This window comes from Notechis scutatus, chromosome Z (genome assembly GCF_049901735.1).
Source record: "Notechis scutatus isolate UNSWTSFEM ecotype Mainland chromosome Z, rNotScu1.2, whole genome shotgun sequence".
In the NCBI taxonomy this organism is placed as follows: domain Eukaryota; kingdom Metazoa; phylum Chordata; class Lepidosauria; order Squamata; family Elapidae; genus Notechis; species Notechis scutatus.
The window spans coordinates 136,936,043-136,948,116 of NC_142025.1; the positions used below are offsets into that span (position 1 = coordinate 136,936,043).

The window sequence follows — 12,074 nt, forward strand, 5'->3', positions numbered from 1 at the left end:
CTATCTTAATTACCATTCTGTGTCTTCCTTATAACTTCTCCCCGCTTTCCACTCTTCTTAATTCTATTTTGTTTATTATCTTGATTTAAATCATTATATTTCTATCCTTTGTCCATTCTTTTCCAATTGTCTATTTATCTCATTCCCCATAATAAAATAAAAGAATTTCTCCTGAAATCACAAATCAAAGTATGCCTTTCCATCGCACCTCTAAATTAACATTTAAGCTAACACCAAGTTCCCTATCTGATTCTGCTTAGTACATACTACTTACAAAAAGAAAATAGTAAATCCATAACATAATTAAATATATAATTAAACATTAAGTCTCATAACATTCCAATTATCTATTTCTAAAACAAATATTACAATAATATATTCATACTAACATCCACACAATAGTCAATTAAAATCTATATTTAAACTAAGTATTTTAAACCTTCCTTTTAATATTTTATTAAATCTTAAATTCTACCATTATTAAACCTTTAATATTTTAGTCTTTACTCAAGTCTTATAAAATTATAATTTTCTATTTCTAATACAAATACTACTATACTATCTTATGTACCTTGCAGAATCCTTTTAAAACAAAATTATATTACCCTTTATCCCTGAAAAACAATTTCTTTTTCGCATCTTGTTTCATACCCTTGTGGCCTTTCCCCCCCCTTCTTCCTCCCTGTCTTATCCCATCTGGTCTTTTTACCCCCCTTAACTTCCCCTCTCTGTTGTATTTCTCTTTCCTTTTGCTTTCTAGCCTTGTATTGATTTTGCATCTTATTTTTCACTTTCTTAGATATTTTTTTAAGTCTTATATCCTTTTTTCCCCTTCTCTTTCTCCTTCCTTTCTTAATCAACTCTGTGGGTTCGTTAAAGATGGCAAAGGGTTCCTGAGCCTTTAAATAGTCTCTCAGTCTGGTTCAGTAGGAATCACAATCATGGGAAAGACTGCTGACCTGAAAGTTGTGCAGAAAACCATCATTGACACCCTCCATAAGGAAGGAAAGCCTCAAAAGGTAATTGCAAAGGAAGTTGGATGTTCCCAAAGTGCTGTATCAAAGCACATTAATAGAAAGTTATGTGGAAGGGAAAAGTGTGGAAGAAAAAGGTGCACAAGCAGCAGGGATGACCGCACCCTGGAGAGGATTGTCAGGAAAAGGCCATTCAAAAGTGTTGGGGACTTTCACAAGGAGTGGGCTGAGGCTGGAGTCAGTGTATCAAGAGCCACCACACACAGACGGATCCTGGACATGGGCTTCAAATGTCGTATTCTTGTCAAGCCGCTCCTGAACAACAAATGTCAGAAGCATCTTACCTGGGTTAAAGAAAAACAGAACTGGTCTGTTGCTCAGTGGTCCAAAGTCCTCTTTTCTGATGAGAGCAACTTTTGCATCTCATTTGGAAACCAAGGACCCAGAGTCTGGATGAAGAATGGAGAGGAACACTCTGCAAGATGCTTGAAGTCCAGTGTGAAGTTTCCACAGTCTGTGTTGATTTGGGGAGCCATGTCATCTGCTGGTGTTGGTCCACTGTGCTTCATTAAGACCAGGGTCAATGCAGCCGTCTACCAGGAGATTTTGGAGCACTTCATGCTTCCTTCTGGAGATGAGCTTTATGGGGATGCTGACTTCATTTTCCAACAGGACTTGGCACCTGCCCACACTGCCAAAAGCACCCAAACCTGGTTCAATGACGGTGGGATTACTGTGCTTGATTGCCCAGCAAACTCGCTTGACCTGAACCCCATAGAGAATCTATGGGGCATTGCCAAGAGAAAAATGAGAGACATGAGACCGAACAATGCAGAAGAGCTGAAGGCCGTTATTGAAGCATCCTGGTCTTCCATAACACCTCAGCAGTGGCACAGGCTGATCGCTTCCATGCCACACTACATTGAGGCAGTAATTGCTGCAAAAGGGGCCCAAACCAAGTACTGAGTACATATGCATGCTTATACTTTTCAGAGGTCCGATATTGTTCTATGTACAATCCTTGTTTTATTGATTGCATGTAATATTCTAATTTTCTGAGATTGTGGATTTGAGGTTTTCATGAGCTGTAAGCCATAATCATCTCAATTATGACAAATCATGGCTTGAAATATCTTGCTTTGCATGTAATGTCATATATTAGTTTCACCCTTTAAGTTGCATTACTGAAATAAACGAACTTTTGCACGATATTCTAATTTTTTGAGTTTCACCTGTGTGATCATGTTTTTTTTTTTAAATGCACCCCAATAACCTAGTTTAAATCAGTGCTCATGAAAATCAGATTACTGTGATAGTTCTGGGATGCATAAGAAAAATTAGCAGAGTATTAAGCTTTGCGGGCAAATTTAAAAAAAAAATGATACGGTTATGATGGGATCAGTATATTTGTGGACTAGAATGCTCCATCAAATCAAGTGTATAAATGCGGTACAGACATGAGAATGAGCAGGGGCAACATGAAATGGCAGCGATACAGCAGCCCGTGAGATGGATGGTTGAAACCGCGATTACAGAACACGTAAAAGGAGCCCAACAGGAGGTACACATATTTTAGCAAAAAATACAGCTTGGACTGGCTAAAATGATGGTGATGATAAAATGTAAAGTATTTCAATTACTCGGCAATAAAACTTGCTTAAAAGAAATAGCAATAAGAATAAAGCTAGTGAACGGAGATGTGCCCACTTGGGAGGCAAATTTAAACCAAATTTCGGGGGGAAGAGAAAGGTCTTCGAAAAAAACGCGCAGATGAAAAATATCACCGTCTCATTCACGCGCATGCGCATTGTAGGCTGGCTTCAGGCGGCGCCTGCGCTGCTCGCGTTTTCCCTTCTCTCCCTCCCTTAAAGCCAAATGGGAGGAGCCGGGGAAGCGAACGCGAGGTTGCGCGGGGCGTGGGGGGCGGAGTGGGGGATGGGGTAAACAAGTGAGGAGTGAGTGAGAAGGAAAGGAAGAGCGCGCGTGAGAGAAGGTAGAACAGCAGGACAGCGAAGAAGGTCCAAGCGGAAGGAAAGGCGACTCCGGGGTGTAAGGGGCGGGGTTCAGCCGGAGGAGGAAATGGCAAGTGGGCCCCTGGAGGCGCGCGCGGTGGCTTCTGGGATCGTGGCGGTGAAGGCAAGGGGAAAAAAAAAAAGAGCGGCGAGTGAACGAGCTGCTTTCCCATTTCCTCCGCCAGCTAAGAAAAAGGGCAGGAAGGAAGGGGCTCGTGCCCGGTGAGCGCGGTGGACCTTGAGGGTGAGGAAAAGGGAAGCGGGAGAAGGACTGTGGCTAGGAGTGGGGGGAGAGAGAGAGAGAGAGATGTGGGAGCCCTGTGGGAAAGGAAGCTGCCGCCATTTTAGAGAACCCTGTGGGAGACCCTCCCCCTCTTCTTGCCCCCTCAATATCTTCTCCCCCCACGCCCCGTTTGGGCGCTTGTCTTCCTCTTCCCGCCTGAGGAGTCCTTGCTGGGCCCTCCTCCCTTCGCTCCCTCTGGTAACAACCCGGCTTTCCTTCGCTGCTTCCCCTCAAGCACCCCCGCGCCCCCCTTCCATGCCTCCCCCCGCCAGAATCGCCAAGCTTCGTCCGGATCCTTCAAGCCGTGAAGGGATGGGGTGGGGGTCGTCAGCTTTTCGGTCCCCAGCATTGTAGCAGCCTTTTGAGGTCTCTTAAAATTAAGTAGATGGAAAGGTAGGGAGACACCCCACATCCCGACCGCTCTCTCCCCCCCCCCCCAAGTCCCATTTCCTCCAAAAGTTTTGGAGGCCGTAAGTCTGAAAACTGTAAACTTGAAGATACGTACCTGCACGAATATCCTGTTGACAGAATCAGAATTGAAATGGACTTGACCGGAGTGGTAGGATTTACAAAACAGTGATTTAAATAAATAAAAAAGAACCTGGGAAAAGTGATGCCTAAATGGTGTGCATGTGTGTGTGTGTGCATCTATACTTAAAGAAAGCTTATAAGTAAGAGGAACAGGTGTCAGAAAATTTTGAGCACCCCATTTTTGTATCTTTGGTGAGAATGGCAACTTCTACGTGGGTGGGATGATGGGTCTGATATGTATCAAATAGCTGCACTGTTTTAGGTTTGATTAGCTGAGAAAAATTTGGTGTTTCACTTGGCACATATAGAATCTTTTGATTTGTTAAGCCTTATGCACTGTACTCAAAAGTAAAATGTAGACTTCTTTTAAAAATTATTGGCAAATGCCTATTTTTGTGAAATTTTAAGCAAGAATTCAGAACAGCTGATACTCTTATTAGTATTACATCTTAATACATAAGGCATGTCACATTTACTGTGGACCTGATATTTTCTTAGTTGCATTTTATTCTGGCAATAAAATAATAAAACTAGAAAGTGATGATTCATGAAAGTAGGGATATGGAAATGTATATTGACAAATATATTGACAAGGCCTGATTACAAATGATTTATAAATATGACATAATTTCATGATATCAGGTACCATGGTGACACAAACTGCTGAAGCTAACTAAATAGTTATACAGTGCTTATATTTCAAATAAAATCAGACATTTATTGTCAATGCACAACATGTGTACATTGAAATTTTTATGGTTCTAAACTAAACATTTGATTTCCTAATGCAGGGAGTTTGCTCTAAACTGAGAAGTGAACCCAAAAAAGGGGAAAACTGATTTTTACCACAAGAACTTTAATCTCATCTTGAAAGCAAATTGAGTTCATACTTAGCTTGTTTGTAGAATTCACAAAAGATCTCTAGATACTTTGTATTTTGTATTTTTTCATAGTTTAAAACTGAGAATGAGAAAAATAGTTATATGCAATATATTTTACAGTATTTTGGCTGCTGTCCATTGGGGACATTAAAATATAGACAAACTGATCTGCGATGCAGCTCCTCCTTTCCATTGATCTGTCTGCTATTAACAGAAAAAAAGGGATCACAGCAGCCTGTCTGATGTGTCTTGTTTAAATTTTAAGAAAGTGTAAATCTTTCTTATCTGAAAGAGCCAAACAAAAGTAAGCCATAGAGATTATTATTATTTATAGTTTATCCTATTTTAAAGATTCAAGCTGCTTTGGCAATCATAGTTAAATCTAGGAGTATACATATGCAGATTGCTTTGACAGTTTTGGCAAGAAGAGGCATACATTTAACCCCACTGCTACAATCAGCACATAAGGAAGGAATTGAAATGGATGACATGACATTTCAACAAAGTTTTTCTTTTAATATTTTTGGACCAGACAGCCAGGTATTTCAATTCCTTACGTGTTTTCTATAGAAGCACTGGTCTGAAGGAGTCATGCATTTGTTATATTTGATTGAGCAGAGAGAATATTATTTTTCTGCATATAGTCTAGATATGAGAAATTCTGCTATAGTAAATAACCTCAAAGGAGTTTTACTGCTTCTTAATAAATTTATATGTAGCTCCAATGAAAGGAGCTCCTCATTCATATTGCAAAGTTCAAGTGACTTTTCCATGACATATGGAGGAAATTTATGGCATCTATTTGTTTTAATGGAAGATTGAAAGGCTCCCAGAGAAAATAGGATTAGCTAACTTAGTAAGAGAGCCTTAGTTTGACTGCATAGCATGGATTTCTCCAAGCTGAAATTACCACTTATCTTTGCCTTGCATTACTATGGGGGCTCAAATTCCTGGCTCTCTGTCTCTCTTTTTGGCCTTTGAAATTTAGAAAGTCTACAGTATAAATATAGACTAAGCTTTGCTTTCTTGGAAAAGGAATGCATTGCAGAAAGTACAGATCTGTAACAGCAAAGAGCTTGAGAGATTAATGGATTCATTTTGCTATTCAAAAACTTAAGTACTGTACTTTCCAGGTTAACAAGTGGCCTTGGGGGTGGGGGAATACCCTCTGTTCCAAATATAAGAAAAGAGTATTCAGGGCTAGATTGATGAAGACAAATAAATAAGGGTAGTTTTTGACTAGTTCTTAGTGTGTTACCACTAAGAGTAATGAAATTGATAAATGCGGATGGGAAATAGCTTTATGAAATTTTGCATATAACTGAAGAATCAGTAAAACCTGCATTTCTTTAAAAATTATAGTTTGTTAAAAGGTAACAATTGATGTATCCAATAACTTGGTGAACCCAAAAGCTTGCCAATAAATACTAGCCTGGTTGCTCCTAGTGACTGATAGGAATGCACAAGTGTTAGCTGACCTGTAGAGGTAAAGAAAGTCTGGCAATATTTTTTCCCTGGCAGAAGGAGGGAATTTGTGCTTCATAAGCTAATACTTCCAACACAGTGTGTTTAAGCTATGGTAACCAACATTACCTTCTATCTATCTTTCCTCCTTTGGCTCTATTTCTCCACTTTGGCACAGAGAACCAAATAATTTCCAGACTTTTGGCTAATTTAAAAATGCAAATGGTAGCAGCTGTGATAGTACAATAGCTCAATTTATCTTTATTCCTTTCTCTGGAGTTGGGATGCAGTCTGCTTGATCATCATTTCCCAATGGCAAGTGGGTTTTTCTTTTAAAGTCTAGGAGTAAAGTTTCCCAACAAACAGTCTGAGAAATGTTTTGCAATTTGGAAGAAAACAAGTTTCCTCTTGCCAGGGTCCCCAAAGTAGTTAACATAAATATATGTTGTAGACAAGTATAAATGTCTGTGGATTACGTATTTTGATCTCATTTCTAAAGAAAGCTCTTGAATTTTCTCTTGGAAAGGATCTACAACTATTACATTTTTTGTGCCTCATGCCATCATTTATTGTACTAACTATGAGGCTCTCTAGGTATTGCCAACACCTTTATTTGACAATTTGTTTGAGAAGGTAAAGATTCTTCCTCCCATATTTCTTGTTAAATGCTTTTTTTTTGTTTAATATTCTGAAGTAAAAGCTTTCTGTTAGAGAATTTGGCAAGTTTGTTGCTCCTTTTGAGAGGAAAATTGTGATCTTGGCCCTATTACATCTTGGGCTATAATTCTTTGAGCATACTTGTAAATAGTTTAAACATGACATGAAGTGTGTCCACTTCATAGCTGGATTGAAACAGATGGAGTATGCTGGGGGCATAATATTGGGTAAAAATAGAGCAGAAGCGTGGTAATATCACAAGAATTGAATAGCAGCATTTGCACTAGGTCAGTAGAACTGTGTATATCTGTCTTAGATCTTTGGTGAGGGGGTTCAGTTCAACCTTTCAAAAGCACAGCTCATTTTTAACAGTCTTCTCATTGGCTCTTCAATTCTTTTTTTGTTCTGAGAAATCGTTAGTTGCGGCTGGGCAAGAGTTCCTGTTGAAAGGTTATATCTGTCTAGCTTTATAACTGCTCTCGGGTGTTCATATTCTGTATGCATTGCTTGTTATAGCTTTTTAGCATCCTGTGGTCGATGATCTTCATGATTTCTTTTTATGTTCCCACTACTTTTGTGTGGATGTGGAATGTCTTGGGTGGAGAGGATAAAAAGTCTTGAAACCAAAATATAAAATGTTGAAATAATGTAGGTGAGGAAGGGGGTATTAAATATGGCAATGGTTAAGTTGCTGGCCTAGAATCCAGATGACAATGACTTATAGGGCTTCCTTAGGCTTGAAACCAAGCTGGGTGACTTTAGGTCAGTCACACTCAGCTCAACCCCACATCACAGTGTTGTTGTGGGGAAAGTAGGAGTATTAGGTGTGTTCACCACCTTGAGTTGACTGACCAACTGACTGACTGACTAAAATAAATAAATAAATAAATTTATATCGGTATAAGATAAGATACTAATGGTAATTGTGATGATATGAAAGAATGAGAAATGTCTACTGGAGATAAATATTCTTGTAGACATTTTGAGATGTTGGTCTCAGTAGGCCCTGTAAAAGTTCAGCAATACGTCCTGCCCATATTCATTTAGTTAATCTGATGCATCTCTACTTTTTAGCAAATGCCTTGAAGCCTTTCTAAATAAAATGAATTAAAAGGCATTGTATTAAAAATGACAAATAAGAGAAAGATGAAACACTAAACTATTTAATTTAGAGATCACCATTGTCAATCAAGGGCAAGGAAATATTATTAAAAATGGATGGGCCTCACTTGATGCCCATAAGCTATCATAAAAGAGCCAGGTGAAAATGGCTGGGAAGGTAGTTTCATAATTTGGATCCTACCAGTGAGAAGGCTTTTGTTCTAATGCTATAGATCAGAGTTCTCTAAACTTGGCAACTTTAAGACTTGTGGACCAACTCCCATAATTCTTCAGGCAGCTATGCTGGCTGGAAAATTATGGGAGCTGAAGTCTACAAATCTTAAAGTTGCCAAGTTTGGGGACCCCTGCTACAGATGCTTGTTAATCCTATTAATAGACACACTGGTTTAAACTAAGGATCTTTTCAGTACGTTTGAAAGATCAGGAAAACCTAAGAAATTGGCAGAGTTGGGGTGAAGGGAGCGAGAACAATAAAGAATTTTAAACTGTTTAAGGCACCAAGTTTGCTACAGATAATGCAAATAATTATGTATTTTAATATAAAAGTCTATGCTATTATATTTTCAACTCTTCATTGTAAGCACTACTTATAACTTTAACTTTTCAAAGAAGTTAAAATAAAATTAAGTAAAAATATTTTAAAAACTTGATAAAAACAATAAAAACTGCAGTTTAAAAATTATGGAGAGTTTCTAGCATTCTTCTGCATATGCTTATAGGAAAAAAGGCATGAGAAAACTTCAGTTTGGTATTTTAGTAATATCTCTGTTTCTGGAGAACGGTATCTTCACTTGCCTGCATTCAGCTGTAAGTGGTTTGCTTGAGAGACCTACATGCTACATATACAAATGAATTCTATATTAAACTAATTAGTTTTGTGATATACACAGCAATGCAACTACTAAATGCAAGCAAATAAGACAGTTGACCAAACATTATAGTGTTGCCAATTAAAACTGTCCCAGAGTTTGATTAGAATTCTAATCTCACTAGTAAGTATCTGATCTTCAAAATACATTTAATCAAACTGACATAGTATTCGGTTTAAAATGTACTGTATTACAGTGGCCCCCAACCTTTTTTGTGCCACGGCCCGGTACCGGCATCACAAAATGATCCGCGGCCCGGTACTGGCATCAGCACACATGACAAGGCAAGGCGAGCCGAGCGACCGGCCAGCCAGCCGTCCCTCGCTTCTCCCCGCCACCTTCAACTCCTCCTTTGTACCTTTGTCGATGGGCTTCGCTTTGGGACAGCTTCGGGACGGTCGCTCGGCTCGCCTTGCCTTGGGTGCTGAAAGAATCCTCGCGTCTTAGTTTCGTTCAAAGCCCCCCCCCCCTTCTATGAAACTAAGGCGCGGGGATTCTTTCAGCACCCAAATGTCGCTTTCCAACCGGAAAAGCTCACCCGGAAGCACTTTCTCGTCAAACAAGATGGCGGCGCCCAGCAAACCGGCGGCCCGGTAGGAAATGTTCCACGGACCGGTACTGGTCCGCGGCCCGGTGGTTGGGGACCCCTGCTGTATTATGTGCTGAGATTTAGACTCAAGCTTGTATCTTTATACCTCAGCGTTAAAGGTGTTTTATATTTTCTCTGTTTTAACAAGACAGAGTTCAAATATTATCCTACAGTTTCTAAATATCAGTCAACAAAACTAACTCATTCAAAAATAGTAAAATTACACTATGCAAGCAAAAGAGCTTTTGCAAAAGCTTAAATGTTGTACGTTTTATTGTAAATTTTATTCTTTATATGCATGTTTCATTCTGAAAAAGAAAGCAAAGCAGTAGTGTCTAAAGTGCGTGGCATGGTGGAGAGCTGAACTGGAAGTTTAAAAGTTTTGCTGAATAGTTTAGCATTTTTCAAAAGATTTCCAGCTACAGTAACCAGATATTGCTTTTTAAAATTAAATACGGTCAGGATTTCTGAAAATCAATTAATGAATTCTATTTTCAAAACTTTATGAGAAATAGCAACAAATCATACCTCACAAAACTGCATGATGAGTATCATGGTCTTAAGATACTTATATACATGTATACGCAACTACACTTAATACTAAAATAAGCAATCTTATACCTCCAGATACAAAAGGCAACTGGGCTTTGTTTTTCCTTGAAGATGTTTTGCTTCTCATCCAAGAAACTTCTTCAGTTCTTCAGAATTGAAGAAACTTCTTAGATGAGAAGTGAAATGTCTTCAAGGAAAAACAAAGGAAGTCCAGTTGCCTTTTGAAATATGATATGTCCAATAAACCAATGTTTTGAGGAACCTACTTGCCTCGGAGTCCTGTTTGTTTTTAACATATTACTTGGGATACTGACATAAGCACCTTTAGGAAAACCATGATCTGGATGAGAATCTCCATAAATATCCAGCAGTTCAGCAGCAGCTGGGTATTATGGGAGCTGGGAGTTTGAAATATCTGGGTAGCATCAAGTTGCCTATTCCTGTGCTATACAACACACACACACTTTAGAGTAGACAAAATAGAATTATTCATATTTTAATTCTTTTTTATTTTACCCCAAAACAGATTTACACATCTCTTACACATGACTCCTATGGATGCCATTAATAATTTCATAGTAGTTTTGCTAATATTCACCCATAATTATACAGTGCTGTCCAAATAATCCTTCACCCCCTTCCCTCTTTATTAGCAGGATCAGTCAGGGTCACTTGCACAACTTCACTAGAACTTGGCCATTAGTCACAATCTCTTAATGAGCTCTTTGTAAGTAGCAGGCCCAGAGCCTGTCAGCATGGTCATAAAAACAGGCACCAAAGTTCAGATGAGGTAAAAGTGAACGCAATTTGTACTGGTTTCAAGTTTACCACACTGGAGCAGGCATCAGTCATGCAACAGGACAGTTAAAGAACTATATGACTGGTCATATGTAAATCTCTAAAACGGTATGTCAAAAACTAGGATGTGTGCAGTATTCTACAGGTAGAATACTGAGAATTGGAAAAGAACTGAGATCACATACAAGTGAACAAATTATAGAGTTTACAATATATGACTGACCCAGTCATGATCAGGATGATTAGAAGAGTGGGAAACCTTTACTTCTGCTTTAATTTCATGGTGCTTCCAGATTCTGAAGGTCCTTCTTGCTTTCCAGATGATTCCTTTGGGAACTGCACAGAGAAAACTTTATTTTCTTATGTACAATAAAATGTACCAGTGCTTGACTCTGCCCACAGCTGACTTGGCCATATTTTATCAGCAGCAGAGGGATTTTCCACATAAATAAAGAGGCGTTTCCTCATCATAGGGTTGTCGGCGAAATATGGTGATATAAAGATAATGGTCAATATTGACCAAAATTCTGAGGAAAACAAGGCAGGACAAAAGGAAAGGATATTCCCAAACTTGATAGTTATATACTGACTTCAATTCCCAGAATCCTTAGCAATAGTTATATTGACTGGAGAATTCTAGGATTTAAAGTCCATATATTTGGAAGGTGCTAAGGTTGAGAAACAATAGTCTGACCTCTCAACTTACTGCATTCATGTGACTGATGCAATGAAACTTTTAATGGTGTCAGTACTTCTGTACTATGTTCTTGTCAGTACTTCTGTACTATGTTGTTGCTTCAGGTAAATTCTAGCTGTTATCTTAAAATCTTGCAAATAATAGTTTGAGCCTTCCTGGTTCTTAAGAATTTTTAGAGTTGTCTTGCCTCTCTTTATATTAAGTAAGATTGGTAGCTGTATCAGAGAGGAGTAATGATAACACATTCTTTCCTGTTTGCATAATGACCAGACAGTCTAGTTTCTATGGTTTTAATGAGTTTAAATTTATACTGGCACTCCTTACTTTCTGCTTTGAAAGGACATTTGACATTTGATGATCTTGTGGTTGTGGTTAAACGTGAACTGTAACTTGTAAGCTACCAAAAAACTGCTGGGGTATAAAATGTTTTAGATAACTACTGTTTTCTTTCATTGGCATTGATAAGGAGAAGCTGAATATATTTTCAAATGATTGAATTACTAACTTTTCAATTGTTAACAGTCAAACATCAAAATAATAAGTCTGTAAGACGGACAGGAATAGTTATTCAAACTTGTCTTGAATGCTGGCTTTCCATATTTTCTAACTTAGACCATTTCTAGCATTTGTAAACATGAGTTCATA

At 38.5% G+C, this 12,074-nt stretch overlaps 1 protein-coding gene across 12 annotated transcripts in view; it reads left to right on the forward strand.

The window, feature by feature from the left end:
- The first annotated feature begins 2,892 nt into the window (after positions 1–2,892).
- PPP6R1 (protein phosphatase 6 regulatory subunit 1) overlaps positions 2,893–12,074 on the forward strand; it is a 70,638-nt gene continuing 61,456 nt past the window's right edge. For 5 of the 12 annotated variants that reach the window (XM_087945583.1, XM_087945582.1, XM_087945588.1 and 2 more), the window contains exon 1: positions 3,086–3,230. The gene's annotated coding sequence lies outside the window, so the exon portion shown is untranslated. Of the gene's footprint in view, positions 2,968–3,085; positions 3,231–12,074 lie in introns of those variants that run through there. The other 7 variants (XM_087945576.1, XM_087945578.1, XM_087945581.1 and 4 more) reach the window with 3 other exon arrangements.